The 22754-nt window shown below is 37.9% G+C and overlaps 1 long non-coding RNA gene across 1 annotated transcript in view; it reads right to left on the minus strand.

Moving 5' to 3' along the window:
• The window catches only part of LOC150065007 (uncharacterized), a 148815-nt gene that overhangs the window by 65437 nt on the left and 60624 nt on the right, over positions 1-22754 (minus strand). The window contains exon 4 of the long non-coding RNA XR_016534891.1: positions 5928-6020. This is a non-coding gene — a long non-coding RNA (uncharacterized LOC150065007). The remainder of the gene's footprint in view (positions 1-5927; positions 6021-22754) is intronic.

A 22754-nucleotide genomic window follows, 5' to 3' on the forward strand; every position in this document is an offset into this window, starting at 1 on the left:
GCTATGCAACTAGAAAGGTGTATACTTCTAATTTAGGGCTCACTTTTTTTTCTATATGTGAACAAATAGCTTTATTTTCTACCTGCCATTAGATCTCACCATAAATGAGTACTGGGAATTATAGATGTACATCTATCTATCTATTTATCTTTTATTAAGATAGTTAAGGACCATACAGATATTTTTATAGAACTATTAAGGCTGTACTCATGTTTCCTTTAGATCAGTTTCTTTTTCATATATCCTCCTTAGAGGTGGAGAATCTAACTGGCTCATGTTAGTTTCAGACAATGGGATTTCCTATTGTGGGATTGGGAAACAACTAAAAAGGTAAAGTCAAAATATATTACTGCCTCGTTTTCTTTTTTTTTTCTGTTTTGACAATGTTCTTGGCACTATCATCCTCCATTCTTTGTTTTCAGCTGCCATCTTGAAAGCCCATGTGTCACGTGATTCTGGCCCCTGGACTCTTATGACATCACCAGATTTCACCATATGACTAAAGTCTCACCGTAGGGGAATAAGTTTTCTGTTGTTGGTAATCTTTGGGTAGTCTCACTATCCTTAGTTTGGTTTCAGAGCTTGCTGTGTAACTAACTTTCTATGTTGAATTTCCTTCAGTATGTGAACAATTATTTTCCTCATTAAAACCCAAAGAACACAGTGGATACAACAGTTTTCCTTCGGATTCATTTACAAATTAATGGGTAATAAATTGCTAAAAGTTCAGTGTTCCAATTTGACTATCTTATTAGAGATGTTGGCTAGCTATCTTTAGAGTATGTTTGTGAGCCAGGTGCAGAAAACTCATGCTGTTATCCTAGGTATTCAGTGGGCTGAAATCTGGGGATTGTGTTTCAAAGAAAGCCTGGGCATGAGGCCTTCAAAAGTAAAGGTGCTTTTGTCACTTCTAGAAGCTGGAAACCTGAAATTTGTATCTTTAGATTTAGCAGGATTTGGTTCTCAGCATAGGTAAGGCTAAGGAATCAAACTTTCTTGGCTCTTCTGGCTCCCAACAACAGCCAGCATTCTTTCCTCCTGTGAATGCACTCCTCCTTCTGTTCTGTCCATGTTGAGACCCCTTTCCCTATCTTATGAAGACGTGAAGGAACTATCACTTCTCATCCAAGGTAATTTTCTGCCCCAAGATCCCTAACTTAATTACGTATGCAAGGATCTTATTTATAGGCAAGGCAAATTTCAGAGCTTAAGTTGTATTTTTTCTTCTGTGGAAACATGTGTCCATTTTCAACCTACTGAAATCAGCAATCAAGATCTCTTTTACAGACATCTCCCAGTGTAAAACCAATGGAGAAAAATCCAAGTATCCTAAGCTTTACTCCATTAAGAAATTTTATCATAATCAACTGAGTAATACTTCCAAACCTAACTATTTTTTGACTATCCCTTGATCAAAAACCATATTTGGGGGACAGGGGAGACAATACAGAAAAGCTTTAAATGATTTCAGCTAAACTGAGTGAAACATTGAGGCACTGGTCGAGATATTTGGGGCCACTTAGGATGAATCATGAAACCCTGACCCCAAGTCACTCATTATCACCCAGATGCTCTTTGTGAGGGACAAGGGCCTTAGTGAGTGGGCTAAATAGGCTCTGGTGCAGCAAAGAAGTCATCTCTGCCTGGTCTAGTAAAGTGGTTACTAGCCAGGGGAGCTGTGTTTAATTAGAGCTCCATGTAGCAGTGACTTCTGAGCCTCTGCAGCTGAAGCAGGCAGCGTAAGTACTGTAGAAGGAAGAAAGAGAAAGGGAAATAAAAATAATTTGCACTTGAGGCCAGCAGAGAGCACAGAGAACAGTAAGGCAGGGCCATTAATGCATAAAGGCATTGAGAAACAAAAGACATTGAAGAGCTAGCACAGAAGGAGGGTTTACATTGCTGGAGGAAATAAAAAGTGCCTGATGTGGATGGAGGTGAGTACTATCATAATTCAGAGGGTGGTCTTGTTGCAAGGACTGCAAAATGGACTTGAGAGTCCCTGAGGATAATTCCACATGGTGGGCAGAGAAGACATAGAAATGGAAGAGAAAAATACAGAACAGTATTTGTGCCAAGTTTGTATTGTAACAGGGCAAAGTTCAAGTCTTCCCCTGACAGCCTTTCTTAAATCAAAGCCACTGTCTTCCCAAGTCTTTTTGATGCATAGGATTATTTATAGGGTGAAGTTTCACCTCCAGGATACTGAAATACAAAGTAGAGATGAAATGTTTAGGAGCATGTCTCCCAACTGGCAAAGGAGGCCTTGAAGCAATGAGGAATGCGATAGGAGCAATGAGGACAGGAAGGAACCAGCTGGTGGACGGCATTGATGGTTACTGAGAAGTAAAACTCATTGTGACCATTACACAGTCAATGATCATGTACCATGCTCTCAGCTTCTCCACTTCTGGAGGCCTCCGTTTCAAGCAGTCTCTGAGCAACTTGGGACTTACAGACCAAATATGATGATACTGGAAAATCGCAATACCTTTGTCTCTAGGGTCTGGAAGAATGAGCACAGACACAACAAGGAGATAAATGGCAAAGATTTGCTAGATGGGAGGGGTGCCAAGAGAGGAGAGTTCTAGAGAGAGCCACCTGTGATTCAACATCAAGGGACAACATAAGGGCAATATCAGTCCCCAGATCCAATCAGACTGCACACAGCCTTCTTGAGCTCTCTTGACTGGGCATCCCAATCTGACCCACAGTTCTAAGCTCCTCTGTCCACATGTAAGTGTACCAGGGGCAGTGGGATACACTCAGGGCTTCCTACAGGCATGACTGCTCAAAGCCAGGGTGAGGAATAGAGAAGGGGGCCTTTGCCTTTATTTTCTAACAAGCTCTCTTTGGGCTGGGCTGCTTTCCATTGCTGAAAATTTTAGGTGTCAAGACTGCCTGTCACCCTCAGTTTTTTACAGCCTTCCTGTCAAGCTATAACCTCTGGTTGCTTTGGCTTCCATTTTGGAAATAATCCACACTCCACACATTCCTAACCCTTTTCTGGGGATGGAAAGGATAAGAAAATTAAAGAAGCCATATCTATTTACTGAAGGAAATCTGACTCCAGCGTATGGAAGTATCCATCTCAATAATGTACTGCTTTGCTTTGCTTTGTTTCAGCTTGACCACTGCGCTATTCATGGCCCAGACTCAAGGAAGTCAGAGAAAACTGTCCTTGTGTCAGTTGTACACCTCTCCACCCACTCTCCTGCCTGTCTCTCCTTGAGCTCCTTCCTTTATCCACTGGTTCACAGGCTTCCTGGACATATGAGAAAACTCAGCACTTCTCAGAAGCATTGCTACAGGACCAAACATATTGAAATGACTTTTTATGAAGATATTGAAGCAATAGAAAAAGAAGATGTGAGGGTTGTTTCCCCTAAGGGTTCAATTATTCAAAGGGCCTGTAGCAAACTTTGATTGATAAATCTAACCTTTCTTTTCTTGGCAATAGTTGATCACACTGTGATGAAAACAAGTTAAGAGAATGGAAAAATAATATTTGGATATCAAGAAAATAATGAAAATGCAGGGACTGTCTTTGACTTTTGCAAGGTGAGAAATGATTTCATATTTTGATTATATGATGGCAAGGAGTTCCTTTAAAACCAGGCTAGTCTGGAAAAATACATTTTAAAAATTGGCCTTTTAAAATCAGAAATAACCTTCCCAGGATCCTTCCTCCCAGGATAAGAAATCCTGGGAGGAAGGACCACATTTTAGGGTTGTGATATGCACAGGAAACTGACAAACATTATTTGGAATTACAATAGTGGCAAAGAATGCAGTTTGGTGAAATGTTTTCTGCTATTAAATTGATAGCATAAAATGTTAAATGTCCATATTCAGGCAGGTGGGTCTTGCCAGGCATTGTATCGGGAGCATCTGTCCTGTTGACAGCTAAATGTTCCCCGTAAACAGCTCTGACTGATCTAGAAGCTGTTGGGTTACTCAACCTGTTAACGTCTACTACCTTGTGTCATTGTCTTCCGAGACAAACATGCTGTGTGACCTTGAGAAAGATAGTATGTCCTTGATCCTAAATTGCTGTAACTAAGCCTTATCTTTCATTTTTCTGTTTTTTTTATGTACAGCTATTTTTAAGTAGTTGCACAAAGGGGTTCCTGTACTCAACATGTCAGTTTGTGAGTACAATACCTTGTCATCAATGTTACTCCTTAATTGTTCTCCATTGTTCCCAACTCCAACCATCCTCTCAAGTTTTCAGGTTCTATTTCCACATATGTACACTGAATATCATGACTGTAATCACAGATCCTTCCTCTCTCCCTTGATCTGGTCTCCTCCTCTTTACCTCCAACATGCTTTGGTTTCCTAATATTCATTTTTTTAAACTGTAAGTTCATTGTTCAACGAGTTATACCATTGAAATCCTTGCCTCCCTATATATGTTCCATAAGAAATAGAAGTCTTTTCTATCTGTACTGTCCAGCAGAATATCCATTAGTCATGTGTAGGAAATAAACATTTGAAATGAAACTAAGGTAACAAAGTGAGATACTGTAACAATATGAGATAACCAAGGGACAGCAAAACAGATGAGAGATAACACAGTACCTTAAGAAGAACAATCATTCATTATATGGCTTATGTATTTGAAATTGGATAGGGAATGGGGGAAAACAAGATGAGGGGTAAGGGTGGGGGGGAGGGAAATGGGGACGAAGACATGTGAAAGGGTTCAATGTATGTGAATTAATGCACTTTCTATCTGGCAAATATCATGTAACCCTTCTATTGATTACAATAAAAAATACATGAAAAAAAGAAATGAAACTAAGCAGGACTGAAAGCCCAAATGTTAGATTTTGATTATAAATTCATTTAAATAAAACTAGCTATGTGTGTATAATGCCAATCCCATTCCATGTACAGAAATAGATGAACATTTTAAGGATAGGCTATGATTAGACAATGCATTAGCTCAGCCTGTTTTATTTGCTTTTTCAAGAGCATTATAGGTTTGTCAGATTGGAAATGTTACCTTCCCTTCCTCCTCTCTCTTTCCCTTAATTTCTCTTGTCTCCCTATTTCTCCCTATCTTACCACCTCTGCTCTTCAACCTTCCACCTACTCATTTCATTCCTTTTCCTTTTACCTCTTTTTCTTTTTTCCTTTCCCTTTTTTACTTCCTTTTCTCTCACCTTTTCTCCTTTCTTTTTCACTTTCCTTTCTTTCATCTTCTCTACCTCTCATCTTCCTTTCTTCCTCTTCTTTCTCTCTTTTGTTTCTTCCTTTCTTTCCTTTCTTTCTTTTGTTCTTTTTCTTTTTTCCTGATACTTGAACCAGGATCTTATCCAAGTATTCTAACAAATAAACATTATATTCCTAAAATTTCCTTTGCTTTATGAAATTTTAATAACATTGAAGCTCCTTGCCCTCAGTATCACTTTGTAATTATGGAAAATATTGTGGCTGAACAAGGGCCATTTCAAGAGATCACGAAGAGAAACCTCCCTTTTGATTTAATTTCATTATGAGAAGCTCAGAATATCATGATGCTAAACTGCTTAAAGTAAGAATTTCTGCCTCTTTAATATTAGTTTTTTGCTTGTAAGTTGGGAAAATGTTGCAAGTTAGCTTTTAAAACACAATCTTCAAATGTTGTATTCCTGTTTTGGAAGCTGATGAGGCTGCTCAGGGGTTTCATGATGTGTTACCCATTTCACTATTTCTCTCTAAACAATTGCCGTGATGACAGTGGAGGTGCCCACCTTTCTCCCAACAAGTGGCATATGCATTGAGGAATGAATCGGCATTCGTATCAGAGAATTCAGGTGCCTCACAATACCTATTGCTAATTCAAATCTAGCCTGAAATAGGAGGCCAGAATTTTAAATATTACTATCCAAGAATTAATACAAACCTTGGAATTTACATATATTCAATTTATCTAAAAGTACCTCCTTATCGAAGACTGTGAGGTGCTGGAAAAACAGCTCTCTGGTAGTCACCAAGCTGGCATACGTGAGGCTCTGATTTCATCCCCAGCATCACTAAAACAAAACAAAGCAACTTTCAAAGCCTAAAAAAATTATGTCAGAAACAAAATTTACTTGTTTTCTTGTAAAATTGGATAACACAATCATGAAAGAGATCAAGTCATGATGAATGATTAAACAAAAATTACAAATGTATAAAATTATACATTCCTTAACTTATCAATTATAAACTCTTAACTGTGGTTCAAAAGGAGATGGCACAAATGCAGTGAGAGACTGCAGCATCACTGGATACCTTTGCTCTTAATTTTATTCTTCCTTTCTTTGGGGTTTAGCACAGATTTTTCAAGAAAGTTTAAAATGGCTGCCAAGGGCAAGTCTTGCTTCTTTCATACAACATCACCATAGGTGTAGAAGATAAATAAGTTAAATGTAACCCAGCATTCTGAGGTGCATGTGTGCATATGAATGTGTGTGTTTCAGTGTGTGTATGTCTGTGTGCAATGTCTCTGATCATGAAAATTAGAAAGGTTGTGAGCCTTAAGCTGTACCATCATCCTGGTTACGTAAAGGCAAAAGCTTTATCATTCTTCACTTTTTTCTGTAAGCTTTTAAAAATGTTTTGGGAGCCAAAGGTGAAATAATAAAATATTTAAAAACAATTATATATACAAGAAAAATTAGAAAGTCACTATTAATGATTATTGGAAATGAACAAAAATTTACTCCTCTGATTCTAGACAGACTCAAAATATCTAAATAAAATTTTTTTTAAAAAAATTACTAACCAAATAAGCAAAGCATTAAACTCTGAAGAGAGAGAATTTGATGTGGGATTTCAATAGTGCATGTACATGCATGCTGAAACACAAACACACAAACATATACACACACACACACACACATACACATATATACACACACATAACCACAATCACAATCACAAGAAACAAATGAACTGGAAAGGGAAGTAAATAGAAAAAGCAAATCACAAAATTGTAAACTTATCAGTGAGAAAGTGTAGATAAATTTTTCTAGCAATAATTTAAGTAATTGTCTTAACGATGCTAAAAGCATTGGCACATGATATAAAGTTAAGAAATTAATTGTATGAAGCAAAACTTATATGCTTGTAAGAGAATAAAGAATGTACAAAGAAGCCTAAAGATAAATTAAACCCAAACATTACATTGCTCAAAAGTCCAGTAACTAATAACCAATAACCATAAGATTCATTTATGGGCCAGGTTTCAGAGGCTCATGTCTCCAATACTAGCTACTTAGGAAGCTAAGATCTAAGGATTAAAATTCAAAGCAAATTAACTACCAGAAAAGATGGAAGTGAAGCTGTGACACAAGTGGTAGGTAGCATGCTAACCTTGAGTGACAATGCTAAGGAACAGCTAGCTCACAAGCCCAAAGTTCAAGCCCCAGTTCCAGCATGAGAGTCAGACAAACAGACAGAAACAGAAACAGAGAGTCTATTAATATCATGGGTTTCTCATGAGTCATGGGTCACTGGAGAAGTGATTGGTATTATAGGCTAAATAATTCTTTCAAATTAAGCTAGCCAAGGTGTTGCTGATTAGTCAATATTTGAATAAGCTTCAGATAGCCATCTTCCATTTTCCTTTACCTTTCTTAAAAGTGATCTCAACAACCTGATTCGCATGTTACGTAACTCCATACCCAGAAGTTTAAGCCTTAAAAATAGTGACTTTGCTGAACAGGAAATATTGCCAATCATCCCTAATTGATGATTTGCCATCAAATACATTTGAAATAAATTTATTATTTTGCCTGATCTGTTTAACATTCCAAAGGGGGTAGTGCACATTTATAGAGTCTGAGTCCTCCATGCTAAAGCATGCAATAAATTACAATCCTATTTGGCCATGAAATTAACAATCCAGAACAGCCACACCATTAGCAAGGTATATAGTAGTAAACATCAAGCAATACTCATAATATAAAGCAAAATATAGCCCGTGCATGCTGGCACAGCCGTTGATAAAGCAATAATTAATGGCAGACATGAGTCTTTGTCAGGGGTGACCCCTGAAGGCACTTCATATGAATTCTATGCCCCAGTCAATGTGGTGTGGCTCAGCTTCTGTAACTTTATTCAAAGATCCCAAAGAAAGGCTCCTGTGACCAGGGTCAGACTTCCCTGCAAATAGATGCTTTGTGAACAGAAAAAGCTCCAGACCATTCACACTAGCTCTACTTCAACAATGCAAGACCAAGCTGGATGTGTTACAAAAGGAAAGGAAGAAGAAATAGGAAAGATAGGAGGGAAAGGATGGGAAGGGAAGAACCGGGGAGGGGAGGAGAGGGGAGGGGGGGGAGGGGAAGGAACATAGAGAGGGTGGGAGGGTGACTGAGCTAGGGAGAGAAGGAGCCAAGAATGGAAAAGACAAACAAAAGCAAAATGAAACAAGAGAATGTAGAGGAGTAGATGGGTGGAAAGAGCTTAGCAAGGGATAGAGAAAGGAAGGAAGAAAAGAGGCAAGGAAGTAAATTATGAAGAAGGAGGAAGAGGAGGAGGAGGAGGAGGAGAAAAGAAGAAGAAGAAGAAGAAGAAGAAGAAGAAGAAGAAGAAGAAGAAGGAGGAGGAGGAGGAGGAGGAGGAGGAGGAGGAGGAGGAGGAGGAGGAGGAGGAGGAGGAGGAAGTATTGATACATTTTTTCAGAGCCATGGGCCTTTTTTTTCAAAATTATAGTTCTCTATCTTTATGATGGTAGTGATTTCAAAACTGTAAACCTTGGTGAAGTAAATAATGCAAAATATAAACCTCTCAAAAACTCAAAATGTGAGGTTTTCTCCCTCACAGGACAAGAACAATTTAAATGTGAGATACACATTTAAAAATACCTTGCTACATTTATATCAGAGAGCTGACGCAGTAAGGTTATACTTTCTGCATTTCTTTAAGCAAGTATTCAAAGACTTCATAGGATTTAATCACTATCCTGGTATGGTCTTTGTTTTATCTTGTTTGGGCACTTTGATTCCTGTTTACTGAACCCAAAATGCCTAGCAATAGAACATAGCAAATTCAGGCTGTGAGTTTGGCCAAGTAGTAGAGTGCTTGCCTAGCATTCATGAAGATCCGAGTTTGATTCCTCAGTACCACATACATAGGAAAAGCTAGAAGTGGTGTTGTGTGTCAAATGGTAGAGCTCTAGCCTTGAGAAAGTCCCAGGGCTGGCAAAATAATTAATGCAATTTTTTGCAGAATGACTAAATAATTGCATTTATTCATTCCAGTTGTAATTGTATATCATAAGCTGGCATTGAGAGGACAGTTTCTATGAAAACCTTGGAAAAGAAATCATCCACATATTTGTAGTGAGAGATTGTGACCATAAATATACTATTTTTAAGCCAGGTGCCAATGGATCATGACTGTAATTCTATTCAGAAGACTGTCATCTGGAGGATGGTGATTCAAGATCAGTCCAGGCAGAAAAGTCCATAAGTCTCTTGTATCCAAAAGAACTAGCAAAAAGACCAAGCTTATGGTGTGGCTCAAATGTCAGTAGGATGGCCAAACAAGATGGGCAAGGTACCAGCAGATAAAAAGGTACATTTTCTGTGCCCTTTGTCTTGTTTATAAATTCATCTGATTTGGGAAGGGGAAAGAAAGCATAGAACCAAAGTAAACAAAGGATGAGCAAAGGGTGAATGAATGCAGTCATGATACTCTCTAGATACTATGTTTGAAATAAATTATACAATTTTGAGGGGAGGGGAAACACTGGGTGAAAATGAGAGAGGGGGTGATGCTGTTCAAAAAGAACTGTACTCATTGCCTGACTTACTGACTGACTGTAACCTCATTGTACATCACCTTTACAAAATTCTCTTTTAAAGATACTGTAAGCACAATGGATTGTTTTCTATCGCTGTTCTTATTTCTGGTAGAAAATCCTTACTTTGAACAGAAGGCAATAAGATCACATTGTTAATAAGATTCAGAGTTTTATTATTTTATGGGGTGGTGCTGGTTCTAAGGTTTGACTTTGGAGACTGGGTACTCTCTGATTTTTTGTGCTCAAGGCTTTGCTCTATCATTTGAACCACAGCGCTACTTCTAGCATTTTTTGCCAGTCCTGTGGCTTGAATTCAGGGCCTGAGCACTGTGTCCTCGGGCTTTCTCACGTCTAGAACTCTACCACTTGAGCCACAGTACCATTTCTGGCTTTTTCTATGTATGTGGTACCGAGAAATCAAACCTTCATGCATGTTAGACAAGAACTCTACCACTGGGCCAAATTCCCAGCCTTACTTCTTGCTTTTTGGTGGGTAGTTGTTTTTTGGTGGGTAGTTGGCTTTCTGACTTCCTAAGTTGGACTTCCAACCAGGATCCTCAGATCTCAGCCTCTCAAGTAGGCTGTATTACTGGTATGAGCCACCAGACCCAGCTTGAATCTTGATTATTTTTAACCATTGATATTGCTAACCATTGTTTCTTTGTGCCTCTTTTTCTTAACTTAAACCTGACATAAATTCACTCAAGGTCAGTCATTTAGGACAGCTATAGAGCAAGACTTCATGTATGGGAGCTTGGTCCCTACCCAGTGTGGCAATTTTAGGGGTGGTGACACCTTTAAAAAATTGAGCCGAATTGGGAATTCGTTGGGTCATTGGGGGGGGGGGTGCTACTCTTAGGAGGGAATATAGTAGCTCTCTTGGGACCCTGCGCTAGATCTTTCAAGAGTAAGAACTTGTAATGAAAGTTCTTTGGCTTCCAGTGTAAAGATGTGACCTCTCCCTCTCATAGGCGCCCTCCCCAGAGCATCAGCATGTTGTTCAAATATCACCTACCACCTCCAAAATGCTGAGTTAAATAAATCTGGGTTGGCATCTTTTTCTCTGAGTTACACAGCGTCATGTATTTTGTCATAATTCTAAGAAAAAAATCTAGTTGAGTGTAGTGCTGACAATAGGATATGTGCACATTTACTCATTAAATCTGTCAACACAGTCTGGTTGTTAAATCTACAACATATCAATAAGCACTAGGTTCCAAGAGCACAATGCTAAGCTGTGTGTATTCCATTCTGACCCCACTAGAATCTAATACCTAAGGAAGTATGGTCTTCGTAGTAAATGTTTCAGGATCCCTAGTTCTAGCCAATACTATTATTACCAGCCGATCAATAATAGAACACGACACAGTGTAAACAAGACTCACATGGCGTCAGTTTGCTTTAGATAGGTTGCTTTCTTTTAAGGAATATGATCACACTGTCAGTTTCCCCCAGTTAGTGAGGTTTAGGAAACATCTGCCTTGTGAGCACATCCTTTTACCACACTCTCCTCTATGCACTTGAACTAAGGAGACCTTGATTAAAGTCACTTGCTGTAATCCTATTATTTTAAAATATGACAGCTCCTGCTTTCAGAGATTTCTACTGGACCAGTACATTGCCAATGCAGCACTGAAGCAGAGAAAGTAAATTTCACAATGACAGCTCTAAAAATACCCTCTCTCCTTTGTGCTCCTTCTTTCTTCCCCCCCACATCCCCCACCCCGGCTCTGAGCACCTATGCCTCTGATGAAGTGCCGCTCCTCTCCCAGGATCATCACTTCCAAGGCTTGTCCAGGAGTTCTGAGTATTTACTGTTCCTTTTGTTCCCGTGTCCTTGCAGAAAAGGAGTGCTCGTGACTCCTTCTGATTCCCCAATCACATCTTTATCCCAAAAGTCACATTAATTTTTATACTCTCCTTAACTTCATATTTCTACTGGGGTTTTTTTTGTTCTGGGCTAACAATAAAAGAATATTTTTAAAGAAACAATATTTGTTAGCCATCCATGTCTCTGATCTCATTTCTAATCCCTTATTAAGAGATGGATCTCAAAAATAAATTCATTGTGCCAATTACTCTGTTTTGATCCGCCTCTTACAAACAGGATGAGAAATCAGCACAAAGGCCAATTTTGTGATCTGTTCCAAGAGAAAGATCTGAAGGCAGTCAATTTGCTAATAAAACTCAGTGTGTTTTAAGGGTTGACAGAAGCAATATGAGGAATTTCCTTTCCTTAAATTAGTTTTCAACAGATGCACATCTTTCATATTGGATAATATATTCTTTAAGTTCAAAATAGAGGTGGACACAAAGAAAAGGAAATAAAGAAGTAAACGGCACATTTTAAAATGATAATGCAAGGAAATAGCTACAGACCTTCCCTGAAGGACTCACCTACTTTATGGACACAATTTAGCACAAATATGTAAGAAAACTAACAAAGCCCCAAACAACTTCACATTATCCTGGAGAGGTAAAGGTCAAAAATAATTATTGCTTGGCCTAAGACACAAAATTACCTACCAAATCAGGATGGAAAAATCAGAAGACTATGTTCTAATTTAAATTATTCCAGTCACTTTCGTATGATGACTGAATTCAGTCTGTCCTATTATGTCAAATACTCTCAGTAGAATGAGATTGTTAACTCTACAAATTATGTCTTAGGAAATAAAACAAAAATCATACCTTCAAACCAAAACTGAAGAGCCATTGGAAGTTTAATAAAACAAAACATTGAAACAATTGCTTTTTTCCTTCCCTTTCAAGTTACATTTTTATTATTTTTCAGTACAGAGGAATTACTACTCAACATATCCATTTATGAATACTGTGTCTTAATTGATGTCACTCCTTTCATGATTCTCTTTCATCCCTCCCAATCCCTATTTTCTTAATTTTATAATATGCACTGGTTATTACATCAACATTCTCTACTCCGTTCCTCTGTTTTTCTACCCCCTCCCTTAAATGGCCCCTCCAGTTTCCTGGTACTCATTTTTTGGGGACCACACCATTCATTTGAATTCTACAGCCCACGCAGTCACATTGACCAAGGACATACTACACCCACTTGCTTTCTTGAGTTCTCTTAGTGTGGCGAACCCATTAGGGTTGAGAAAAGGAGGATCCAACATTATTAAATTCATGTCTTAACTTTGCCCTGAGTCCAGACTTACAGAAAATCTGGGAAAATGGCCCCATGCTTTCTTTATAGGCACTGTAGAGGTAGCCAGCTAAATCCCACATGACTAACACATGTGAAATGATTTTAGTAGAGTCCCAAATTCTCTACCATTTTTCTTTTAAATCCAGAGTTGAATGCTTGTCTTCCTCCTTTAAATGTGAGCAGGTTTTACACAACGTCAGTGAAAGGGTAGATCAGTAAACTACGACGGCCAGTGGATAATATCTGGGCCACTGCCTGCTGCTATGAATATCAGAATACAACCTTGTTCATTACATATACTGTCCATGGCCTTTCTATTACATAAGCTTTGTTGAATTGTTTCAACAGAGATTGTAAAGTTCTCAAAGACCCAATTACTTATTGTCTCACCCTATAAATTCTCAAATCCCCACAATGAATAAATTGAATGGATAATATCTCAAAGAAGATAAAACAGCTTCTGTTTGTTCTCCTGGAATTCACTGGACATTCTTTCCTGGAACACTCCTTTGAGAGCTACTCACTGTGTTGCTAAGACCTTCGGCCACATGGGATGGCATGAGCTGGTGTTACACACAATGCCCCAGCCTCGCCACAACTAGTGTGTGTGCCATTTTAGCTACAGATATTGGAGTGAAAAGTATGGAAATGACTCCAGCCTTTATCACCTTCCTCCTTCTAAGATAAGGGGCCATCACTCAGTCATGACATTACTTCTGTTTTTTACATCACTGAATTTGAACTTCACTGCTCTTCAGCAACAGATAACCAGAGCACTCCATGTGCACACAGATCCATGTTTCACAGAAGACAAACGACTCAAACATCAACACTCAGACACATAAGAAAAATGTACACACAAAGATAAAGAGAACGGATGTTTATAAACTTTACATGTACATGTAATTTTTATTAGCTATAAACAAGACATACTTCATGATAGCTAACATACAGTGTTTAACCATGTTATAAGAATAGATAAAATCTAATGTGAAGCTAATTGAAAGGACCAACAGGATATTGAAACAAAAGCCATATAATGAATGATTGTTGTCCTTAATGTACTATGTTGTCTCTCATCTCCTTTGCTGTCCCTTGGTTATCTCATATTGGTATAGTATCTCACTTTGTTATCTGATATATTGAATTTATTTGTATTTGGATATTTGAAATTTGATAGGGAAGGGGGGAAAACCAAGATGGGTGGGGGGTGGGGGGGAGGGAAATGGGTACCAAGACATGTGAAAGGGTATCAATGTATGTGAATTAATGCACCTTCTATCTGGCAAATATCATGTAACCCTTTTACTAATTACAATTAAAAAATGCAAAAAAAATAAAATAAAAAATAAAAAAATAAATTAAAAAGAATAGATAAAATCTTGCCTTGTGGTGTCTTCTTAACTCTCACAGAAACTTTTAAGGGACTCAATAACACAATCAATCTTTCATCTTATAGATGAAAAACAGGCAAAAACAAGAATTCAGCTGAGCTCATAAGATATATGTAGAGTCAGAATTTGAACCTAGTCAAGCAGTAGAGCCCTTAATCACCAAGAAACAGACAAAAGCTGAAACTATTTCCAAATGTTCAAGAGGTTAAAAATGTAGCAGGTAAGACTCAAAGAAGATAGAGCCAGATTCATATGACAGAGGCTCTTATTAGAGTTGCATCCTATCTCCTCTGACATAGAAAGAAAAAGAATATTTCATGGAGAAAAACAGAGAACAGAGCATTACCAAGGAGAAAAAGAGAGATGTTTATTTTCTAATGAGACAAAATTCTGATATAAAAAATCAACTCTCTTTTTATGTCTTTAAGATAATGAAGTCTAACCTATTATTTCCATCACTCTTTTCCAATTCTTGCTAATAAGTGTTGAAGTAAAAACATCCTGGTAAGTAGATTGATTTAAATATTCACCCTTTTCCAAACTTTACGCTTGTGCTAAAAGTCAGTGATGGGCCACATGATTTTGTTTGTTTCTGTTCTGGTCCTAGAGCTTGAACTCGGAGCCTGGGCACTGTCTATAATCTTCTTTTGCTCAAGGTGAGCACTTTATCACTTGAGCCACAGAACCACTTCTGGCTTTTTCTGTTTATGTGATACTAAGGAATTGAACCCAGGGCTTTATACATGCTAGGCAAGCAATCTACCACCAAGCCACCTTTCCAGTCCTGGGCCACATGATTTTTAAATGATTTTATTCATTGAGGCAAATTCATGACTAGAAAAATGAGTTAGTAGTATTCGCAGCAGTATAGCTATAGTAGTAGATTATAATGGTTGCCCAAAAATAGAGTGTGACTGACCTAAACAGGACCTATATAAAGATATCTTAAAAGACATATTGAGAACATAGCTTACAGAATAAGATATTAGTCAATAATCAGTCCAATGAACAGGTCATTCCAGGGCAGAACCACAATCAGATCTATTATCAAATATGTGAAATTAGAACCCGTGAAAAGAACGGATCACAGACAGACAAGCCAGGTTTTGAGAGTACTAAGGGTGGACAGAACTTTAAAAACTGTCTCTGTCCTCAGCTATTCCTCTCCAATTTGGCTATTTAGAAGGGTAATAATTTAAAAGATCAATGACCTAAGAAAGAAAAAACGTGATAGTCTGGCTCAAAGTGCTTAATGTATTTTGGGGTGACCAGACATCAGATTTGGGACCAATATCACCAATATCACAATTTTTCTGAAAAATGTCACATATTAAATATTTTATATTTTGTAGGTCATAGTTCTCTGATTAACTACTCTCCAATACTGTGGTTTCACACACACAAAAAAAAACCACAGATGTAGTAGTATTCAAGTAAAACTTTATCAACAAAACCACAGGCTGGCTGAAAGTGATTAGTGATTTTGTCCTAAGAGGTCCTGGGTGAAAGAGACATGAGTCTAATTTCCAGTTCCACTATATTACTTTCCACATAGGTAAATGTGGGAATCATCCCTTCCTGGGCTTCCTACTTAAGATAAACAGCACAGGGTTTGCATCCACATAGATGTATCTTAAGGAATTAGAATGAACCAGGTGCTGAGAAAGGAATGGATAGGTGAAGATACTTACTTGGGTTGGGCTAATTTTGCATATTGGCAAAAGAAAACAATAGTTAGTACAAATGAGTTCCTTTTCCAAAATGCTCCTTCAGATCAGTTGACTCAGTATACGTACATCATGGTTTGGCTCCAGAAACCACAAACAAATGTTGCTCATTCTCAAATTCTTCTCCAAATATCTATGGTAAATGAGAATTTGGCATAAATGCTTCATGAGAGCTCCCCAGGTAATTCTAATGTGCAACGATGGCTGAGAACCACAACCATATCCAATTCTAGACACATAAAAAAAGATGTAAAAAGAACTTAAATTGAACTGGGGTTAAATAGTGAAACAAGCTCTGACTCTACTGCCTACAGCTAGACAGGGCTTATAGATTATAATGAGGAGAGAAGATAAAGACATGTGCGAGGAAATAAAATACCTTACTCCGGTGCTTAGCTAATTGACACTCAACTAACTCAAACACACACCATAGCACCAGAACTTTGAAATGCTAGGGTGTTTAAAAAGAAACTGTCCAAGTGAATGAACTCAGAAAATTATGAAATCCTTAAAGTAAAAAATAAAAGCAGTACTATTGTATATATTAGTTGCTTCTAGATGCACTATTTTGTTTTTATAAAAGGAACTCGCTTTCTATTTTATAGATTAGGAAATAAGATTCTAGAAGTTCAAAAAACTTATTTGAGAGGGTGGCACTTATTGAGAGTGTGGCAGGCAAAGTTATGATCCCAAAAGAATCTCCAGACACAGTGAATATTTAACCTTTCATGGAAAGGGGGACTTTTAGATGACCTTAATGGTTCACATCTTGAGGTCAATAATTCAGGTTAACTCATGGAATAAATCCAATCATCTGAGTTCTTAGATGAATATTTCAGTCTGGAGATGATGAAGAGAAAAGGTACAAGGCATAAAAAGAGGAAGGAGAGAAAGAATGAAAGTACTGGGCAGCAGTGCAATAGAAGCAGGGTAGGAGAGATGAACATAGAATGCACGAGCCCCTGGGTTCCATTCCCCATACACATAAAAAGTTAGAAGTAGCACTGTGGCTCTAGGGTAGAGTGCTAACATTGAGCAAAAGTGTCCAAGGGCAGTGCCCAGGCCCTGAGTTTAAGCCCCAGGACTTGGGGAAAAAAAAACAGAGACTAGAAGAATTTGCTAAAAGTTTACCAAGCAGGATCCTACTATAAATAGTCAATAAGAAACTTAAAATACTATGATATAGTTTGAAAATGAAAAGCTAAAAATGATATACCATGTTAGTGTCAATCAAGAGAAACTGAAATGGCTATATTAACATCAAAGAATATATTTCAGAGCATTAGCCACAAAGAGAGATATCACATAAGGCTAATTAGACCAATAAATCAAAATTATAGTCATGACTGTGAGTTGTGTTTACACCGAACAGAACCTAGCAATATGCAGGCAGATGATCAAAGAGCTGAAAGACAAACTAAAGTATGCACAACTATTATTTGGGGACTTCACATAGCACCACACAAACTGCCGAACTGAACAGCACCATCAGCCATTTTCTGAACACTCAACTAAGTAAGAGCTAAAAGTGCTCTATTTTTTTCAAATGCCCATAGACTATTTACCCTAATTAGTAGGTTTGAAATAGTTGGACTCATACAGTCTGCACATTATGACCGTGATATACTAAAACAAGAAGTCACTAGCACAAAAACAGCACATTGAAACTGCACACCATACCTCTGCACAGCCTAGCACTTGGAAAATTGAGGCAGGAAACCTAGGACATCAGGACCAGCCACTGCTAAACAGCAGTCTCCAAAACAAATCTCAGTGAAAATATTAAAATCCCATGTAATAAAAATAAAAGACATACAGCATATTAAAATTTGTAAGAGACACCTGAAGAAATACTTACTGATTCCTTACAAAAACTTTAACGTGACATTGAATTAGAAGATAAATGTCTCATAGCAATAATCTAGCTTTCTACATTGAGATACTAGCAAAGGAAAAGGAAAATAAGCCTAACACATAAGAAGGAATTAATTAGAGCCAGGAGTTTATCCTAGTAGTAGAGTGCTTGCCTCGCATGCACAAAGACCCAGGTTTGATTCCTTGGTACCACATATATAGAAAAAAAAGAAGTGGTACTGAGGTAGAGCTCTAGCATGGAGAAAGGCCAAGGACAGTGCTCAGGCTCTGAGCTCAAGCCCAAGAGCAGCCAAAAAAAATGGGGGGGGGATTAATTAGAGTAGAAATAAATAAACAGGAAAAGAGAGAAAAGTAAATGAGTGGAACTGAGTGATCCTTTGAAATAAGCATTATAATAAATCAAAATTAGTGAGACTGACAAAGATTAAAACTAGAGAAGAAATATATCACTAATACCAGAAATATGCCCAGATGTATCATGATATATTTTGCAGAGTAATAACAAAGTTATTCTGAACACTATACATTTAAAATACATTTTAAAACTGAAAAGAAAGTTGATGGCACTTGGTGTAAAGAAAACAAGATTCTTTCAATACAAGAATAGCAAGCCCTGGCATTTTATTGAGCTGGACTTTGATTTTGGCCTTCTAAGGCATTTGAGAGAACCCTTGAATCTCTCAAGTTTCAGCTATTACATTCATATACACTTGCATACCACCCAACTTGAGTTTGTAAATATGTCTAGCTTCCAAATACAGGGGGGAAATACAGATCCTTTGTCTCTCTGGGCTACTTAATATGATTTTTATCCAAGTCTTTCCATTTCTTTTAAATTCTCTTATATATACCCAGGAAGTGGGTACTGGAAATGGTTGGGGTGGAATTAAAGGGAAAGAAGTACCAGAATCAAGATGAAAAAAGAGGGAAAATGCAGACAAAAATCCAATATATGCTCTACAATATTAAAAAGATGAAGGAAGAGGCAGATAGGGGAGTTATAGGTAATAATGTTGAAAGGTATGATGTTGATCAAGATATACTGTGTTCGTAAACTGCTTTGTTAAATGTCAATCCCTTTGTACAACTACTTGGATAATACTCAAAGGAAACGGGTAGATAGCAAAGTCATTTATGTTATCTGTAGGCTAAAAATTACAAAATGGAAATAAAGATACTAACAGCAGTCCTTACTAAATATGTATTATAGTCAACATAGGAATAGATAATAACTTTCCTCAAGTAAGTAGGCCTAACATGATCATTATTAAAATATCAGAAAGGAAAAGGTCCTTGTAATTCCAGCTACACAGAGGCAGATGGTGTGGGGACAGGCACACTAGAGGTGACATTGATTAAAGCTCTAGCCTAACCAGGGGTAAAACATACAAGACCATATCTCAGCCAATAGCTGACCCCCGTGGTATGTCCCCGTTTCCCAGTAACACAGGAGGCTGCAACCAGGAGGATCGAGGGAGGTTTCACATCCCTCTATGCAGAAATTTCCCAAGTACCCATTATCAAGTGAAAAAGCAGGCATCCACCACTCTCTCCACTACTCTTTAACATAGTACTAGAATTCCTAGCCAGTGCAATAAGGCAAGAAGCAAGCATAAAGGGGATCCAAGTAGGGAAAGAGGAAGTAAAACTATCCCTCTTTGCAGATGACATGATTCTGTATTTAAAGAATCCTATAGACTCTACTCCCAAGCTCCTTGAGCTGATTCAAAACTTTGGAAGAGTAGCAGGCTATAAAATCAACCCTCAAAAATCAACTGCCTTCCTTTATGCCAACAGTGAGAGGAACAAGGCAATAATCAGGAAAGAAACTCCTTTCACAATAGCCTCAAAGAAAATAAAGTACCTAGGAATTAGCTTAAGTAAGAATGTAAAGGACCTTTTTGATGAAAACTTTAAAACCCTAAAAAAGGAAATTAAAGCAGAACTAAGGAAATGGAAAAACCTCCCATGCTCCTGCATTGGAAGAATCAACATTGTGAAAATGACAATCTTTCCAAGGGCTATCTACAAATTCAACGCAATACCCATCAATATCCCAATGGCATTCTTTAAAGAAATAGAAGAGGCAATTCAAAATTTCATGTGGAATAATAAAAGACCCCGTATAGCAAAAACACTTCTTAGCAGAAAGAACAGCGCTGGAGGAATTTCAATTTCAAACTTTAGAATCTATTACAGAGCTATAATTCTCAAAATAGCTTGGTACTGGCACAAGAACAGGCCTGAAGACCAATGGAATAGAACTGAAGACCCAGATACTAAACCACAGACCTATGGCCACCTAATCTTTGACAAGGGAGCCAAAAAAATAGAATGGAAGAAAGACAGCCTCTTCAACAAGTTGTGCTGGCAGAACTGGTTAAGCACCTGCAGAAAACTAAAGTTGGATCCTTCTTTGTCACCCTGCACTAGAATTAACTCCAAATGGATCAAAGACCTGGAGGTAAAAGCTGACACACTGAAAACTCTACAGGAAGGAATAGGAGATACACTAGGTCTCCTTGGCACAGGTAGAAACTTTCTTTTTTTCTTTTTTTTTTTTTTGCCAGTCCTGGGCTTGAGCTCAGGGCCTGAGCACTGTCCTTGGACTTTATCAAGGCTAGAGCTCTACCACTTGAGCCTCAGCACCACTTCCGGCTTTTTTCTATGTATGTGGTACCGAGGAATCGAACCCGAGTCTTCATGCATGGTAAGCAAGCACTTTAACCACTAGGCCAAACTCCCGGCCCCGAGGTAGAAACTTTCTTAATAAGGACCAAGAATCACAACAAATCAGAGAAAGGCTGGATAAATGGGACTACATTAAACTGCGGAGCTTTTGTATGACAAAGGACATAGCTAGTAAATTAATTAGGAAGCCTACAGAGTGGGAGAAGATCTTCACCAACCAAACAACAGACAAAGGCCTCATATCTAAAATATATCAACAACTCAAAAAATTGAATCACTCCAATACTAATCTCCAAAGTAACAACCATCCCATCAAAAAATGGGCCAAAGACTTAAAGAGAGTCTTCTCTGAAGAAGAAACAAAAATGGCCTATAGACACATGAAGAAATGTTCAACATCTCTGGTCATAAAAGAAATGCAAATCAAAACAACTCTAAGATTCCACCTCACTCCAGTTAGAATGGCCAGAATCAGGAAAACGAATGACAACAGATGCTGGAGGGGATGTGGCCAGGAGGGATCACTACTACACTGTTGGTGGGAGTGCAAACTCGTTCAACCACTATGGAAAGCAGTGTGGCAGTGCCTCAAAAGGCTAAACATAGAGCTCCCCTATGACCCAGCAATTCCACTACTTGGCATTTACCCAATTGTCCAGAAACAAGGGCCTACTAAATCCACTAGCACAACCATGTTTATTGCAGCACTATTCACCATAGCAAAGATATGGAACCAACCTAGATGTCCCTCAGTTGATGAGTGGATCAACAAGTTGTGGTATTTGTACACAATGGAATTCTATGATTCTGTCAGAAAGAATGACATTGCTCCATTTGTTAGGAAATGGAAAGACTTAGAAAAAATCATATGAAGTGAAGTAAGCCAGATTCAAAGGAACTTAGGCTCAATGGTTTCCCTCATTTGTCATAATTAGTAGAAACCTTGGGCACTACTAGCAGAGATTTGCAATAGAGCAAAACCTTGATACATAAGTCCATTTAGTATGAAGCTAATTGAAAGGACCTCCAGGATATTGAAACAAAAGCCATATAACGAATGATTTTTGTCCTTATTGTACTATGATATCTCTCATCTCCTTTGCTGTCCCTTGGTTATCTCATATTGTTACAGTATCTCACTTTGTTATCTGATATATTGAATTTATTTGTATTTGGTTATTTGAAATTTGATAGGGAAGGGGGAAAACCAAGTTGGGTGGGGGGTTTGGGGGGGAGGGTAATGGGTACCAAGACATGTGAAAGGGTATCAATGTATGTGAATTAATGCACCTTCTATCTAGCAAATATCATGTAACCCTTTTACTAATTACAATTAAAAAAAAAGAAAAAAAAAGCAGGCATCCAGCTACAGCAGAAGGTTAAACAGGAGGACTACTGTCCAGGCACAGCTCAGACAAAATATAACACCTTAATTCAAAAACATCCAGGGTGGGTGGAAGGCTGGGCTGGACACTGGATCAAGCAGTGGTGCACCTGCTTAGCAAACAGCCCAAAGTTCAAATGCAAGAACTGCCCCACTCCAAATGAACAAGATTCAATTACACTTGTTTGATCATAAATAAAAATTGTATTTTAATCTACATGAAAAAGGGAGAGACAACAGAACAGCCAAAACTTTCTTTAAAACCATCAAGTGGGTACAAACCGACCTACTTGGCTTAAAGACCATGTTATTTGTGTGGGCACACGCATACATCAGTGCAAGAAAACAGAGAACCCAGAAATAGAACCAAATGAGTATGTTTAATTTTTTAACAGTAGAAAATCAATTTAAGGAAAGAGTAGGCTTTTCATCAAATGGTACTGAAACATGTAGGAATGCACTACATGGACTAAAAACTAAGCAAAACAGAAACTCCACCCATTACACCTTGCACCAAATCTGATTCTAAATGAATCATGACCTTAAATGTAAATGTTATGAAAGCTATTAGGAAAATGAATATAGGAGAATCATTCTGCCACAGAATGAGGTGAAGTGTTCTCAGACAACATTAGAGGTTTGCTTCATGGTAACAACTGATAAATGCAATTTCATCTTGTAAATTTTAAAATGCATTGCAACTATCTTGCTTAAAAGATGAAAAATTATA

The sequence above is a fragment of the Megascapheus bottae genome, chromosome 3 (genome assembly GCF_031878675.1).
Source record: "Megascapheus bottae isolate mThoBot1 chromosome 3, mThoBot2.hap1, whole genome shotgun sequence".
In the NCBI taxonomy this organism is placed as follows: domain Eukaryota; kingdom Metazoa; phylum Chordata; class Mammalia; order Rodentia; family Geomyidae; genus Megascapheus; species Megascapheus bottae.